Here is a 14,680-nt window from a genome sequence, read left to right on the forward strand (position 1 = left end):
AGCCCTGGGCCCAGCTCCAGGAGGGCAGCCGCCTGGCCCGCAGGGGGCCCACATGGCCCCTGCCTCGCAATGGCCGCCAGGAAGGTGAGCCCTGGACCTGCCCGTGGCTCCCTCCAGACCTGGGAGCAAGGCGCCCTCTGCCTCCGTCCCTGCCAGCTCTGGAGGCCCCGGCCCCTCTGGGGCCTGCTCCCCGCTGCCTTCAGCCTGTTCCTGGCCTCGGTTTCTCTCCCATTGCCGAAGCACAATGGCTGTTATAATTAACGGATTATCTCAGCGCGACAGCTGTGGTCCTTTGAAAATTAGGTTGAATAACAAGATCCTGATGCACGGTGACTCCTTTTCATGTCCCTCCCTCACTTCCGCCGTGTTGGGCATGCGAACCTCCCGCCTGGCCTCCTCTTCCTCGGCTGGACTAAGGCGCTACGGTTCCCTCCTGACCTTCCTCCTGGAAATGCTGCCACGCAGAGCTGGGGACCTGCTCCCTGGCCTTCCCCCTAATTTCTGTGCTTAAGCAGCAGCCTGGCCTGGGGTGGGGTCCCAGCCCTCTGCCCTCCTCAAACCCACTTCTCTGCCCCTCCCAAGCTTAAGTCCCCTGGTCCCAGCCCCTGAAGCTCCCCTCAAACGGGGTCCCAATGTCCAGGTGTGGACTCCTCGCCCTCCATCCCACCCCGGCCTGCCCTCTCCTCTTCATGCTTGGCCCCAGCAAGGGACATGCGGCCCTCCGTGCCCACTGCTCCTGCTGGCACCTCATCCTTCCAGCACCCTCACTGGTGTCTGTGCCTCTCATCCGGAGGTCCCACTGCCTCCATCCCCCACCCAGCAGAGAAAGAGCTTTCTAGAATGTCAATCTGAGTGTGGAGCTCCCTGCTGCCCTGGGACAATTCCCAGGGCATCTGGAGCCCAGCCCATGTGGTCCTGGGGGAGCTGGCCCTGCCTCCTCTCCTGCCCTCTCCTTGTGGGGTACGGCACCCCCAGACTCCCTCCATCTCCTCCAGAGCACTGACGGCCACTTCCCCTGGGCTCAGTTCTCCAGGAAAGCCCACACCAGGCCCCGCGGGTACTCAGTAAGTGTCTGCTGATGAGTGAACAGACAGGCCTGCCTACCCTTCCAGAGAACCCAAGGCTCAGCATAGTGCACGGCTGGCTCACAGTCACACGGTCCATGCAGGAAGCTGGGATTGGAATCCGTCTCTGGGCTTCAATGCCACTCAGTCCCCTCCGCTCCCTGGTGAGGGCCGTGGCGTCAGCTTCCACAGAGGCTCGGGGACCTGGGGCCTCCCCCAGCCTCAGGGGGACGAGGAGGAGTCAGCCCCCAGCCTGGCTGTTGTCCCTTGGTTGGACCAGCCGGTGATCCTCAGAGCCTCCGTCTGCTCGTCTGTACGGTGGGGGGGCCTGGCCCCGCTTCTAGGAGGACCATCGGGCACAGACTGGGGTCTCGGGGAAAGCCAGCCTGCTGATGGCCTCTGGGGACCTCCCTACCCTCAGCCTCCACACCCAGCTGCACTGTCCTGGGCAGGCTCCACGGCTTGGGGTGGGCAGCAGGGAGCGGTCCCCACCTCTACGATCCCCAGCGAGAAGCACTGGGTGGCTGGGGCTGGATCAGGACCCCGGGCACGAGGCCTCCCTTCCTGAGCCTGGGTACCCGCCACCTGTGAACGGGGCCCACTAATGCCCACCTCACGTGCCCCTGGAGTACCCAGGAAGAGGAGAGGGCAGGGCCGGCAGCACCGGGTGCTCCTTGTCCTCCCCAACAGCCCACCACGGCCTCCGCGGCCCAGAATGGAGCTGGGGCCCCCCGTGTGGCCCTCCCCCGCCCTCTAAGCTCACTCCTGGGTCCTGCCACTCCAGTGATGCCCACCTGCACATCCTCCAGGCCTGGCTGAGCCTGGAGTCCCGTCTCGACCTGTCCCGCCCGCTGGGGCCCAAATCTGGTTCCCTCTCCTGAGAGCAGCTTTCGGGTCCCTGCAGGCACAGCGCGGCCTCCCTGCTGTGCTGCCCGCCCTCTCTGCGTGGCCATGGGGTCCTGGGAGGGTCCTAGAAGTCCTCTCAGCCACCTCTCCTCCTCCCATTTCACGAGTGGGGAAGCCGAGGCCAGGAGGAGCAGCAGCTCCCCACCCACGCCTCGAACCCTGTCTCTGGTCTCCGGCTGAGTTGGGAGCCCCGCCTGCCTCTCCACGCCTCCTGCCCGGAACCCCTGGGGACGGGACCCCCCTCCCAGTGCCTAGCCTAAGGCCTGGCGCATAGTAGGCACTCAGTAAATGTCTGTTGAATTGAATTGCGCTCAGGGCGGCCAGTCGTCTCTGCTCTGGAAGAGAAGCACAGAGTTAGTGGAGCTGGTCCCATGGAGACCAAGGGGCAGGGACCGCACTGGAGGAGCGGGGCACCCGACCTACCCCAAGGACCCCACGGGCCCTGGGGAGGGGGCCTGGGAAGAGAGAGCTTCCAGACTTAGGCGAGTCCGAATTCTGCCCCAGAGAGCAGGGCCCTGGCAGAGCATCCCTCAGGCCTCTCTGGCCTCATCTGTCGAACGGAGATGGCACTGCAGTCCCTCGGGCTCCAGGGACCACGTGTGACGAGGACCACAAGACAGGCGTGAGTGTGCACAGTGACCCAGCTCTCAGCATCAGGACCAGGTGCGGGGGAGTCCACCCACTCTACAGATGAGGAAACTGAGGCTTGGAGAGACCACGCAGCCCCTGCCCTCCACCCCAGGCCGGGCACCCAGTCTCCCTGCAGAGCTGGAGAGAAGCAAGGCCACAGCAAACTCAAGACAGACACTGTGCCCACCAAAGGGTGACCCAAGCCCATCCCAGGCTGTCCAAGATGCTCTAGGCAAAGAGCCCGGCGTGAGCCCTGCAGCCGGGGAGGGAAAGGTGAGAAGCCACGTCCACCCCTCCCCTGGGACCGAGCTCCGATTCCGCAGCCCCCCGGAGGGTTCAAAGCCGTCTTCAGATCTGAGGCTGCAAAGACCCGAGCAGGCCCTGGTGCTAATATAGATCAGCAGACACTATAAATACACAGCCAGGCTGGTCGCCGCAGGGCGGCCCGCACAGCAGTGAGGCGGGGGCTCCAACCCCAGCGCTGCCCCACCGCCCGCCCTCCGGGCCCCTCTGCTTCCTGATCTGAAAGCAGCAGGCCACACTGTGACCATGACCGCAACCGCGACGGCTAAGACTTCACCAGACAACACAGCGCTCCTGGCCCCAGCCGCTGGCCGTGTGGGAGGCCCTCGGGGTCCAGGCCAGGGACTGGTGAGGGCGAGGGAAGAGGGATCTCCCTGGCCCTCCCAGGGCCAGCCGAGGTGGGGCCTGGCCGTGCACCCGCGCGCCGGCTGGAGCTGCGGAGGGCAGGGGGAGGGCCCAGGAGCCCAGCTCACCGCTCCTGCGCTCCTGCCCCTCGACAGCCACGGGGGCTTCTCAGCTGGAGCCGGGGGCTCGCAGCCAGCAGACCCTGCCTTGGGAGAGCGACGGGACATAAGCCAGCACCTGTGTCCCTGGCCCGCCTGCAGCCCAGCCCGCAGCCCAGCTTGCAGGCCACGCTGCTGGCCTCACGTCTCCTTGTGCCTGGATCAGGGCTTTGTGGAGGGCGGGACAGATGGGCAGTCCGACCCCCCGGGGACCAGGCCCAACCCAGCACCCCGGGCTCCCACAGCCCTTCTGGAGCCGAAAGGCCACCTCGCACAGGCCACTGCGCGAAGCACCGCCCAAGGTCAAGGGCACCCGTTTCTCCCCTTGGGCTTCCTGGCTCTGGGCTACACTCCGCCCTCTTCTCTAAACAGGGGTCACGGTTTTTCTGAGAGGCGCCCCGAGCACCCCCTGCCCAAGGGCTCAACCCACATGGTCTGCAGGTCCCAGGAGCCGCGGTTACTTCTGTGTCCAACCTGCAGATGGGAAACTGACGCTCACTGGAGAGCAGAAGTGACTGGCTCGCGACCACGCTTGGGAAAGCGGGAGCTCTCGGCCAGGACTCCAGGCGCCCGAGGGTCTGGGCGCTCTGCCGTCTGGCCACTCGGGTCCTCGGGTTCAGGGAGGCCACCTGGCCTCCTCAGCTCCTCCGACTTCCCAGACACATGCAATATTCATGCTTCCATCGCAGCAGCTCACACCGCTCTCCGAGGCCCCACGGCCCATTAATCATTCAGACACACCTGCGGATTCATTAACTTCCGAATTAATACAGGGCCCCTTATTACTCTGGGCCTGCTGCCTGCATTAAAGACACTTCAACTTCATTCATTATTAAACTCCCCTGACAAATGATCACATCCCTCCTACACAGAGGGGGCAGTGCCAGACCCCCGAGCTGGCAGGACTAATTGCTCCCAGTCCCAGTTGCTGTGTGACCTTGAGTCACGACTTCACCCTCTCTGGGCCTCCTGCATGGTTACCTAGTGAAAATCAGGCCAGAGGCAGTCTCCAGGCACTGCCCAGCCTTGTTGAGGTGGCCCTGTCCCACCTCCATCCCTTCCGTCTCTGTGCACCCCTCTTGGACGCACGCGGTGCCCCACTGCCCAGGAGGAGGGCGCCTGTTCTCTCTGGTGTTCCTCTTCCTGCTCCCCAGCAGCTCCACTTGACCCAGAGGCCTGGGCCGTGGGTTACCTTGAGGGCACCATCCATCTGGGAGCTGCTGGCTTGGCAGATCATGACATGCCCAAGTCACAGAGGCCACGGGACCCCACGGCCACCCAGGGCCAGGAGGACGAGCAGGCGCGTGCTGCGTGCTGTGCCACCTCCCTCGGGACACGGTCCACTTCACAGACAAGCCGAGGCCGGCGGAGGCTGCAGCTGCTGACGCTGGGCCCTCGGGCCCCCCGCCTCGGGCACCAGCACCGCGGGGCTGCCCAGCCGCCCGCAGGCCTTGTCCCGTCCACATCTCCTCCCCTGACCGTCCCTGCAGACGCCCACCCCGGCCTGACGAGCTGCAGCCACACACAACAGCTGTCCCGTTAGCTGGCAGATACCCGAGCAGTCGCCATTGAGCCTGGCGCCCAGAGAGCCCAGGATGAAGCCCAACGGTGCCACTGCCGCCACCACCCGGCTCTGACCCGCCTGCTGCTCCACTCCTGGACTTCTGCAGGCCCTGCCACCCCTCCTCCCGACTTTGGGCTGAAGTGTTGCTCCCGGCCCGCAAGCTGTGTGACTGTGGGCCCACTACCAAACCTCTCTGTGCTTCAGCCCCATTATCTTCGTCACACTGACACTGCCCTCACCCTGTCCATACTGACACCTGAGTGTGCCCCCACTGCCCCTCAGTCCAAGCCACCAGCAGCTACTGCCTGGACAACAGCAGCTGCCCCCCCAGGGCCTCCTGAGGTCCCGGGGTCCCTCTGCCCAGCTCCCAGAGCACCTCTCCAAGTGCAGCCCCGGGCTGCCACCCAGGCCTCCCTGTGGAAGCCAGCTGGACGCACCCATGGTGCCCGGCCTCCTACAGCCAAAGCCCCCGAGGGCCTGGCTCCCTCCCGATCCAGGCGGCCCTGCTCTCTTCCCCAGGGCCCCGCCTCTCCCAGGGCCTGTCCCCCGGACGCACCCAGCGAGCTGTGTGCCCGTGAACTGTGGATGAAGAACTCCGGTCCTCGTTGGGCCCCGTCCCTGCCAGCCGACCACGGGGCTGGACAGCAGGGCCAGGAGGCAGACCCCCTTTTCAGATGAGGAGACCGAGGCTCAGAGACAGTGGCCTCACCAGGGCACAGCTGGGACGTGGAGGGCTGGGAGTCAAGCCCCCGCTGGGCCTGCTCAGTCCTGGCACCAAGAGGACCGGCCTCCACACAGCGAGGAGCTGCCGCGATGGCCGCCACAGCCAGTGAGCATCCCAGGCGCCTTCGAGCCCTCTGCCTGTGCCTCGGGCAGAGAGAGGAGAGAACAGGCCCAGACAGTGGAGCCACTGGCCCAGGGACGCGGCAGGAGGGGAGGACCCGGGTCCCCCTGACGTGGAGCCCTGGGGCAGCGGTGCGCCTCAGCTGGCCCCGGCCCTGGCAGTGGGCCCTGCACAAGGCCTTCCCCCGCTGGGCCTCGGATCCTGGGGGTCTGTCAGGAGCCAGGGAAGAGAGCCCAGGGGTCACTTCAGCAACGGCACATTAGCCACTCAGGCACGGACCCACTGCCCACAGGCCCGGGCTTGGCACTGGGGACGAAAAATCATGAAAAGTGAGCCTCCAGCCTGTGCATCACCGGGGGCAGGAGACCCAGCAGGAGGGCGGCGAACTCGGGGACAGGCACGGCCCACGGGGTCAGCAACTTCACCACGAAGCCAATAAGAGGCCCGCAGAGGGGCCGGAGGGGGGCGCTGACCCCTGGACACACAGGGGGCTGGGCCCTCGAGGAGCTGCACCCACCACCCAGAAGTCCACATTCAGCGAACACGGGCAAGGCTGGCCCCCGAGCCTGGCCCAGACTCAGGCCCCGGGCGCAGGAGCCAGGCTGGGCGGGGAGCCTGGGCCACGGACTCGGGCGTCCAGCCCTCACCGGCCGGAGCTATTGACAGACGCTTCCTGTGAGTTACTTTGTTCGCGAAAGCATCAGCCTCCCGCTCCTCTTACCAAAAGAGGCTTCCAGATTGGGTTTGCTTCAAGCGAGGCCACACTCCTGCCTCCTGGGAGCTTCCGTGCTGAGCACCCAAGAAGAGCGCCCGGGCGGGGACCGTGACGGCACCCGTGCCCCCCGCCCCGCCACAGACACCGGCACGACGGGGCCCAAAGGGCCCCCTTCCCCAGCCCAGCAGCCCAACCGTGGACGTGCCAGGACCCCAGGCCTCGTCGCAGACAGCCCAGGACCTCTGAGGCACCCCAGAGCCGCAGCTCCCTCAGGCTGCCCAGGCCCCGCCAAGCGACAGGTGAGGACACCGAGTTCAGAGAGATTGAGAACCCTGACCGGGCCTCACAGTCACGCCCTGGTTCAGACCCCCCTCAGCCAGGCTCCTGCCCGCGGCCCGTGCACACTCCTGGCCACCCCTGCCCCTGGCCACCCCCGCCCCTGGCCACCCCCACCTGGGCCTTCACTTGCCAGAAGCCCCAGCTGGTCCACCTTGGATGTCCAGGCTCAGCCCAGGCCAGTCCTCCCCAAGTGTCCCCTCTCGGTGAGGCCAACACCACCCACCTGGTGGCTCAGGCCCCTCGACTCCTGCCCCCTCACCTGGAGACGAGGCTCGGACCTGCCTCTGCATCTGGCCACTCTGACTATGCCTCTAACACAGGCCACTGCCAGCCCTGGCCGCCCACGCTGACCCATCTTCTGCAGCCCCTCTGCACGGAAGCCAGACGGCGGCTCTGGGGCCGCCTCTCCCCTCAGCACCTGTCCAGGGTCCCCCGGCCGGCAAAGCCTCGTGACGTGGACCTGCACCTCCCCCACGAACTCGGGGACCCCACGGCTTCTGTCCGGGTGGCACCACCTCCAGGAAGCCCTCCTGAACCTCGGGTGGGACTCGCCACTCCAGAGCAGCCCCCCTGCAGTCACTACTGCGTCCCCTCCAGGGGGCCAGGAGGGCACCATGTGAAGCCTGGCACGGAAGGCACCCCGGGAGCGGGACGTGAAAAGGCAGGACCACGCGGCCCCAGATGCACCTCCTGCTGCCCGCCTGCCCCCTCCCCCGTGCTGAGTGAGCTCCGGTCACTGCTGACAACAGCCAGGCCTCCCGGTCCTTATGGGTCACATGACCATTAGGAACTCGACCAGCACGCACCCCCCACGCCAGCCCTGGCCCGGCCCATGCAGCGCGCAGGGGAAGGGAAAGCGGACAGAGCTGGCATGCGGCCTCGTGGAGCCTCAGGGGCCTCCTGTGGAGGAGGGAAAGCTCGCCTGGGGATGGCAACACACGGGCACCCGGAGGCCGCAGCACTGAGGCCCAGGCAGGGAGCCCGGGGCCTCTACAACCTGGATTCAGGCCCCTGCTCCACCCCGACACAGCTGTGTGCCCTCGGGCAGCCTGCACAGCTTCTCTGAGCTAACCTCCCTGCCGGTCCCTAAGGAAGCGGTCTGTTAAATGACAAGGAGGGACACAGCCCACAACCTCCTGGACCGGACTGCCGAGGGCCTTCCTGTGACCCTGGGCCCCTCGCAAGGCGGCCTCCTGCCCCCCCAGCTTACTGACCAACGGCGAAGGCGCTGGGGCCGAGGGCCCAGCAGGAGCCTAAGAGGGGAGCGGGCACAGTCCTGGGGTGACCCCAGCACTACGCGTGGGCTCACACGTGTTCCCTGGGCTCTGGCTTCCCTTGGCCCTGCAGGGGCACCAGGGTCAGCCCGGAGCCTCCCAGGACCCCCAGCCGCTGCTCTGCCCTCACCAGACAGCAGACCCTCCCCCTCCTGGTTCTCATCAAACGCCACCTCGGGGAGCCTTCCCCGTGCGCCACCTGGACTCGGGTCCTTTGCCACCAGCCCCAAACAAGTCCCCGGACAGCTGCAGCCCTAGCCTCGGGCACTGCCCCTGGGTACCCCACCGCAGCCTCCCGAGGAAACGGCTCCCTGCTGCTGGTCCCACCCTGGAGGCCCGGCTCGGGCGATTTGGCCTGGCCCTGGGTCTGCAGATCAGCCTCCAGCACCGCTGGGGTGAGGCCGCCGCCAGGGGAGCTGGCCACCCGGCTCACACACGCTCGCGCACACAGCCATGCCAAGCCGGCCTGGCTCAGGACCCTCCTCCACCCCGTTCCAGTCCTCAGCTCCTCCCACCCTGGTCCATCCCGAAACCCACCACCACGCCCCTGGCCCCAGGAGCCGGACTCGCTGCCTGTTGCTGGAAGACGGAGGCCAGGCCCCTCCTGAAGGCCTGGAGGGAGCTCAGGACGCTGCCCACCCCATACTCCAAGTTCCGACCCCCTACACCGCCACACAGGCTCCTCAGCCCGGGTGCACCTCTTGCCCTGTCCCCCGAGATTCTCATGGCTGGGTGCCCCTGCCTCACCCACTGGCAACGCCTCCCCTGGAGCAGGCCGCAAACCCGCCCCGCAGGAAGCCCTCCAGCCCAAGGTGTGGACTGGCCTCCACGCCTGCTTTCCCCTTGGCTGCGGGATTCCTGGCAGCAGGAACTGTTGGCTCACTCAGGACCCCAAGCACCTGAGTGACCCCCGGCCCGGCCAGCCCCCGCCCCGGGAGCTGTCTGCATATGGAGCCCACTTCTGCCCTGGGGCGCCTTCCCTGAGCTCCTGGGGGCACAGGATGCGCTCTTGCACCCACAGTGACCCAGACCACTGCCCACTTCTCCCACTGCCACCGGGTCCCCTGGGTTGCAATAAAACCCGGGCCAGTGGCTCCTCGTGGTGAAGGAAAGAGAGGCTGTGCAGACACTTCGAGGCCTCCTCTGCATTCCCTAAAGCCGCGGGGAAAACCCGCTGCCCAGAGCCAGGCCACCAGGGTGGGCCTGCCACCACCCCTCCCAACTGCTGAGGCCCAGTCCTGCACCCCGGCCCTCCTGGCAGGGAGGGAGGGGAAGGGCGCACCATCCTCCCTGGGCCGCAGCCTCAACCTACCCCCAGAGCACCTCCCCATGGGAACAGCCCCATGGGAGAGGCCGAGCCTCCTGCACCGTCCACCCCATCTCTGGCCCTCCTCACCCCACCCCTTCCCCTAGGTCACCTGACTTCACCTCTGCCCAGAGGAGGGGCCCCACAGTGTAGGTCGCTCCCTGTAACATGGGCCTGAGGCAACAGCAGAGCCAGCTGCCTCCTGCCACCCTGAGGAGACCCTCGGCCACTGGACCGGCCACAGCTGCAGGCCAGGCCTGGGAAAGGGCAGACCGGACGGGGTCAGAGCCCTGAGGAAGGAAGCAGGGGAGGCTACGACCCCTAGCTGTCACCCACAGACAGAAGACTGAGGTCTGCAGGTGTGCCCGGGTCCCCAGAGCCATCTGCTATGCTGCTGGGGTCCTGAGCCACTCCCAGCCCCTGGAGGGACCCGCTCACGCCTCCAGAGACCCCCAGAGCAAGCGGGGCAGGAGATGGAACCGAAGAGGCAGCCAGGGCTGGGCGCGCATGCCTGGGCTGCCATGGGGTCAGTGTCCTGGGGAGAACCACCGACCTGTCCCAGCCTTGCCTGGCTTCTTGGTAAGGGGTGGGGCGTGGGGGTCACGGGAGGGCGTGGCCTGGAGCGCTTCCCCATCAGTCAGCGCACACCTGGAAGGGCTTCCAGCTCTGCCAGCGAGACGGGCTCCGGTGGCAGAGCCACTCAGTCACTCGTGCGTCCCGAGCATCTATCAAGGGCCGACTCCGTGCCAGCTCTAGGGCGGGTACAGGGGACCCACAGTGAGCAGGACAGACGTGGTGCTGCCTGGAGACTCTCCCAGCTCCAGGGCAGAGGCGCAGGTGGGTGTGGGGAGCAGCGGCGGGCCAGTGGAGTCTGCTGGGGCCTCCCTGGGGCGGGTGGGCGAGCTCAGGTCCAAAGCCACCCAGCTGAGTCAGGAGCGAAGGGGACATGGTACCTGCAGTGTCCCGCTGGCGGGCTGCGTCTGAAGGGGCTCACAGAGGTCAGAGCCATCTCGGCCCCCGTTTTAAAGATAAGGGAACTGAGCCGGAGAGCTGAGGCCTCCAGCCCTCAGCCGCCGTGCAGCAAAGCGGGGGGCTTCGGGCCTCTGGAATGTTCAGTTTCTAGAACATGCAGCCTCTGATCTGGGGGTCGAGTCTGCTGATGGCACCCAGGCCAGCAGCTCCCAGACCCAGTAGGGAGAGAGGAGGTCACAGCCCCTGGGGTCAGCGGTGAGCGTGGGGGCACCACGGCCCCCGCTGGGTCTGAAGATCACCTCAGCCAAAATAGGCCGCGATGGGCGGAGACGGCAACGGGAGCCAGGGACCCCTGCCCAGGAGGCCCGCTGGCCCGAGGTCCTCCCTCTAGTGCACGCAGGAGCGGCCCACGCTTCCGCTTACTCCACGTCACAAACGTTAGCGAGCTTATTGAAGTAAGGGGCTCCTCCTCAGCACCAGTTGGTTTGATTTCGTTTCTCCTCCCTCCCCAGCCTCCTCAGTGGTGAGACCTGAAGAGCTGCAGATCTGTCTCCCTGTCAGGGGGTCTGCCCTTCCCTCTCTCCCACCTGCCTAGGGAGGCTGGAGGGAAGAGCCCCCAAATAAGAAGCCAGAGCCCAGGGGAAAGGCTTGCCCCTTCCCTGCAGCTGTGTGACCTTGGGTTCCAGACTTAACCTCTCTGTGGTTTAACTGCCTCCTCTGCGGAGTAACAAGAGCAATCGCACTCTGCCTGCCGTGGGGTTGGTGTGAGGATCAAGCGAGATAATCCGAGTAAAGTGCTTAGTTGTCTCCTGGCACAGAACAAGCCCTCAATAAATGTTAGCCCTTGTTATTATGTAAAGGAGAGTTAAATACCTCCCCCAGTTAATCCATTTGTAGAGTGTGCCTTCTGGGGCAAGCTGGCAGCTCTGAATGCAGCCTGCGGTTCAGTCCTGTTGGCCAGCTCAGGACGGATCCAAGTTACAGCTTCACTGCCATCAGGCAGAGCTGACTACTGGAGTTTGCCACAGGCCCCACCAGACCCTATCGCCTTCCTTGGACCAGATGTGCATCTCTGTGGGCATCTGAGTTTGTCCCCCTAGTTTATGCCTCTCGAGAGGTTTTCCAACTAGCAAGCTCATTAGATGACTCAGTAGACCCAAATGACAGATGAGGGAACTCAGGCTCACAGAGAGGAAGCAGGTGGGTGGCCAAGAAGCCAGGGACTGCCCGGACCTCATCCTGCCAACCCGGGGCACTCCTGTGTGCCCAGTCCAGCACTGGGGCTCCAAAAGACAGAGGACAGGGCTTAGAGGTGGCCTGAACCCCTGACGTCCCCTATATCCTATCCCCTAGGAAGGGCCCTGGACAGAAACTGTCCACGAGTCCCCTGCTGGCACAAGGCCCTCTTATTTCAGTCACAACCAGGTGCACCTTCCACGCTGCCCCATCTCTCAGTAGAGAGAACAGGTCGGCCGGGAGAGGGGACTCCCTGAGGCCACAGAGAGGGAGACCGAGCCCTGGCCTTCAGAGGCCTGGCTGTGGCCTGCTGCACCAGCGAGATCCAGCAAACAGCGCGCGCTGGCTGGGGACTCAGCCCTGCCAGCACGTGGCCTCTCCAAGCCTCGCTCTCCTTGCTCCCCGACAGCTCCTGGGGACGCGGCCGAGCTCTCCTTGGAGAGGAGAGGACAGGGCTGGGCCCACCCAGCCCCGTGGCCTTGCCCAGAGCCCCCCACAGGACCCCCACCCCGGCCTGCATCCAGCAAAGGCACAAGAAGCACCCTAGTGGTCACCACGGACCAAAGCCAGGGCCTTCACACCACTCGCCACAACGTGCCCACTTTCAGACAAGGAAGAATCAAGGCGCGGACCAGGGAGCCCAGATGAAGCACCGGAGTCCTGGGTGGACTGATGGACAGCCAGAGGGCCGAGCGAAGATCACTCCCTGGCGACTGGGGTCCGGACGAGGCTCGGAGCAGGAGTGCAGCCAGAGGAGAAGACCAAGGTCAGGCCAAGGTCAGAAGCAGGCAGCAGGCAGGAGCAGAACCGCCATGCCAGCAGGGGCCCGGCTCCAAGGAGCCTGTGGCTGCCCACTGTCCCCCCAGACATCTCCAGCCTGGGCCACTTCCCTCTCCCTGTCCACCCAGCCCTAGGCAGGTCCTCCCCGTCTCCCTTCAGTCCACTGGACAGAGGTGGCGCCCAGGGTTCAGGGCTGCCCAAGGTCCTACCAGGCCAAGAGTGGCCTTGCAGAGTCCCCAGCCCCCCACAGCCTCCCTGACTCTTGAAGGGTCCCCAAGGGTCCCCCAGCAGCAGCCAGGGCCACAGGACTGGGCCCTGGAGGGGGTGGGGCCAGGGCCACCGGACGGGGTGGAGGAGGTAGGAGAGGGCCGGGGGTGGGGGGGCCAGGGAGAAGACTGGATCCTAGATCCCAGTCCAGGCCTGGGTTGCCTTGGCAACAGGACTAATTAATTCCAAGTCGGCTCCATCTGTGCCTTGGCTGGATGGGCGGTTTGGGCTCGCGGGTGTTTGTTTTGAAGCAAAGGGGAGTTGGGAGGCTGCGGTCCCCCGGGGGGAGCAGGGGCGAGACGGGGTTCACAGGTGGTACACCCAGCACTGGAGAAGCAGGCTGGGCCCCAGGACCCCTGCAGGAGACGGCTCAGATCCCAACACAGCCTCCCAGACGCCCGGGGCGCCCGCCACGTGCGCACCACCGTGGTGAGGGAGACCTGGGTCCAGGGCAGCTCAGCCGCAGGCCTCGGCTTTCCCCTCTGCAAAACGGGCACCTTTCGAGGGAGGTCCTGAGCGCGGGGCTAGGGCCGGGGTGGCAAGCATCACACGGTCCCCAGAAGGTGGCACTTTTGAGGAACTGGAACAAGGCCAGGAGGACTGGATCAAGGCACGGAAGAGGAGAGGGAGCCCCAAGCAGGAGCCCGAGGCAGGGCCAAGTCCTGGCAGGTCTCAGACGCCAGAGCAGGGATTCTGGATTTGGGCCCAAGGACAGTGGGGCCAGGGACATGCTGGCACTGGCCGAGGGTGCAGAGTGATCGGGTGGGGGTGGCACTGCTGCCTCCGTGCTGGCCCACGATGGTGCCTGGACGCACAGGCAAGGGCAGCGGGGGAGGGGAGACAGCCAGGAGGCCGATGGGATGGGAGCTGAAAGGGACCCCAAGGTCTGCCTGGCAGGCTGCCTGCAGCTGGTACCCACCCTGAGCAGGAGGAGCCAGGGCAAGGCAAGTGGAGCCCTAGAGGCCAGGGGATGCCCCAAAGGGCACGCTAGCCAGCAGGTGGCCACAACCAATGCCCACCAGCCAGCGGCAGGTCACAGCAGAGGATGGGGTAGAGCGTCCCTGCACATGGCTGGTAAGCGCCAGGGAGGTAGAGGCACTGCCCAGACAGTGACCAAGGACCAGGACGAGGCTGGAGGGTCACCCCACAGGGATGGAGCATTGACAGAGGACACGGGTGTGCAGGACCTGCCACATGACATCCCGGGAGCCATTCCTGCTACAGGCTGCTAGGAGGAAGGTGCCCGGAGCCCAGCCAGCCCGAGCACAGCTGCTGCTGGCACAGCTTCCCCAGGGAGGGGTCAGGGCGCTGGCCTGGTTGAAGACCCACTATGCACCAGGCCACGGTCAACCACAGAGCAACAGCGCGGGAATCGGGCCATGCTGTACCCTCTCACCAGCCGTCGGGCCAGGCCCTGAGCCCGGGCTCCTTAAGATGTCAAACGCGGAGAGCAAAGGCATCGACCCGTGGCTCCGGGTATCACTGTGATGGTGAAACAAGAAGCATGCAAAGCACGTGTCACCGCCTGGCCATAGCAAGCAGGCAGTAATCCATCACCCTTCCACCATGACTGCCGTCCTCACAGCCCGAGAAGGTGGGTGAACGGTCCCCTCAGAACCGATGAGAAGCCAGAGGCTGGCCCGCCCTGGCGCCTGGGACCTGGGCCCCACCTGAGGACGGGACGCCCCTCAGCCCAGGGCAGCCTGTCCCACACGGTGGGTGGGACCTCCGCCCGCGGACCTCCCTGAGATTCGTGACCTTGGACAGCCCGGCGCCCCCTCCGGCCTCAGTTTCTCCCCTGAAACGATGAGGCCTCCATACCTGTCTGATGGTCCCCAAGACGGACAAGGCCATGTGGGAAAGGTGTCCTGCCCGGTAGCTGTACACAGTAGGTGCTCAATGAACAGCCTGGCCAAGCACGGCATAGGAGGCAGGAACACAGGGGCAGGAGCCGTCCTCCCCAGTGCGCGCTCCGGG

The 14,680-nt window shown here is 65.8% G+C and overlaps 1 protein-coding gene across 3 annotated transcripts in view; it reads right to left on the reverse strand.

The window, feature by feature from the left end:
• Positions 1-14,680, reverse strand: part of ELFN2 (extracellular leucine rich repeat and fibronectin type III domain containing 2) — a 43,162-nt gene that overhangs the window by 11,106 nt on the left and 17,376 nt on the right. The gene's annotated exons all lie outside the window — the stretch shown is intronic.

Source organism: Sciurus vulgaris (assembly GCF_902686455.1).
Source record: "Sciurus vulgaris genome assembly, chromosome: 5".
Classification (NCBI taxonomy): domain Eukaryota; kingdom Metazoa; phylum Chordata; class Mammalia; order Rodentia; family Sciuridae; genus Sciurus; species Sciurus vulgaris.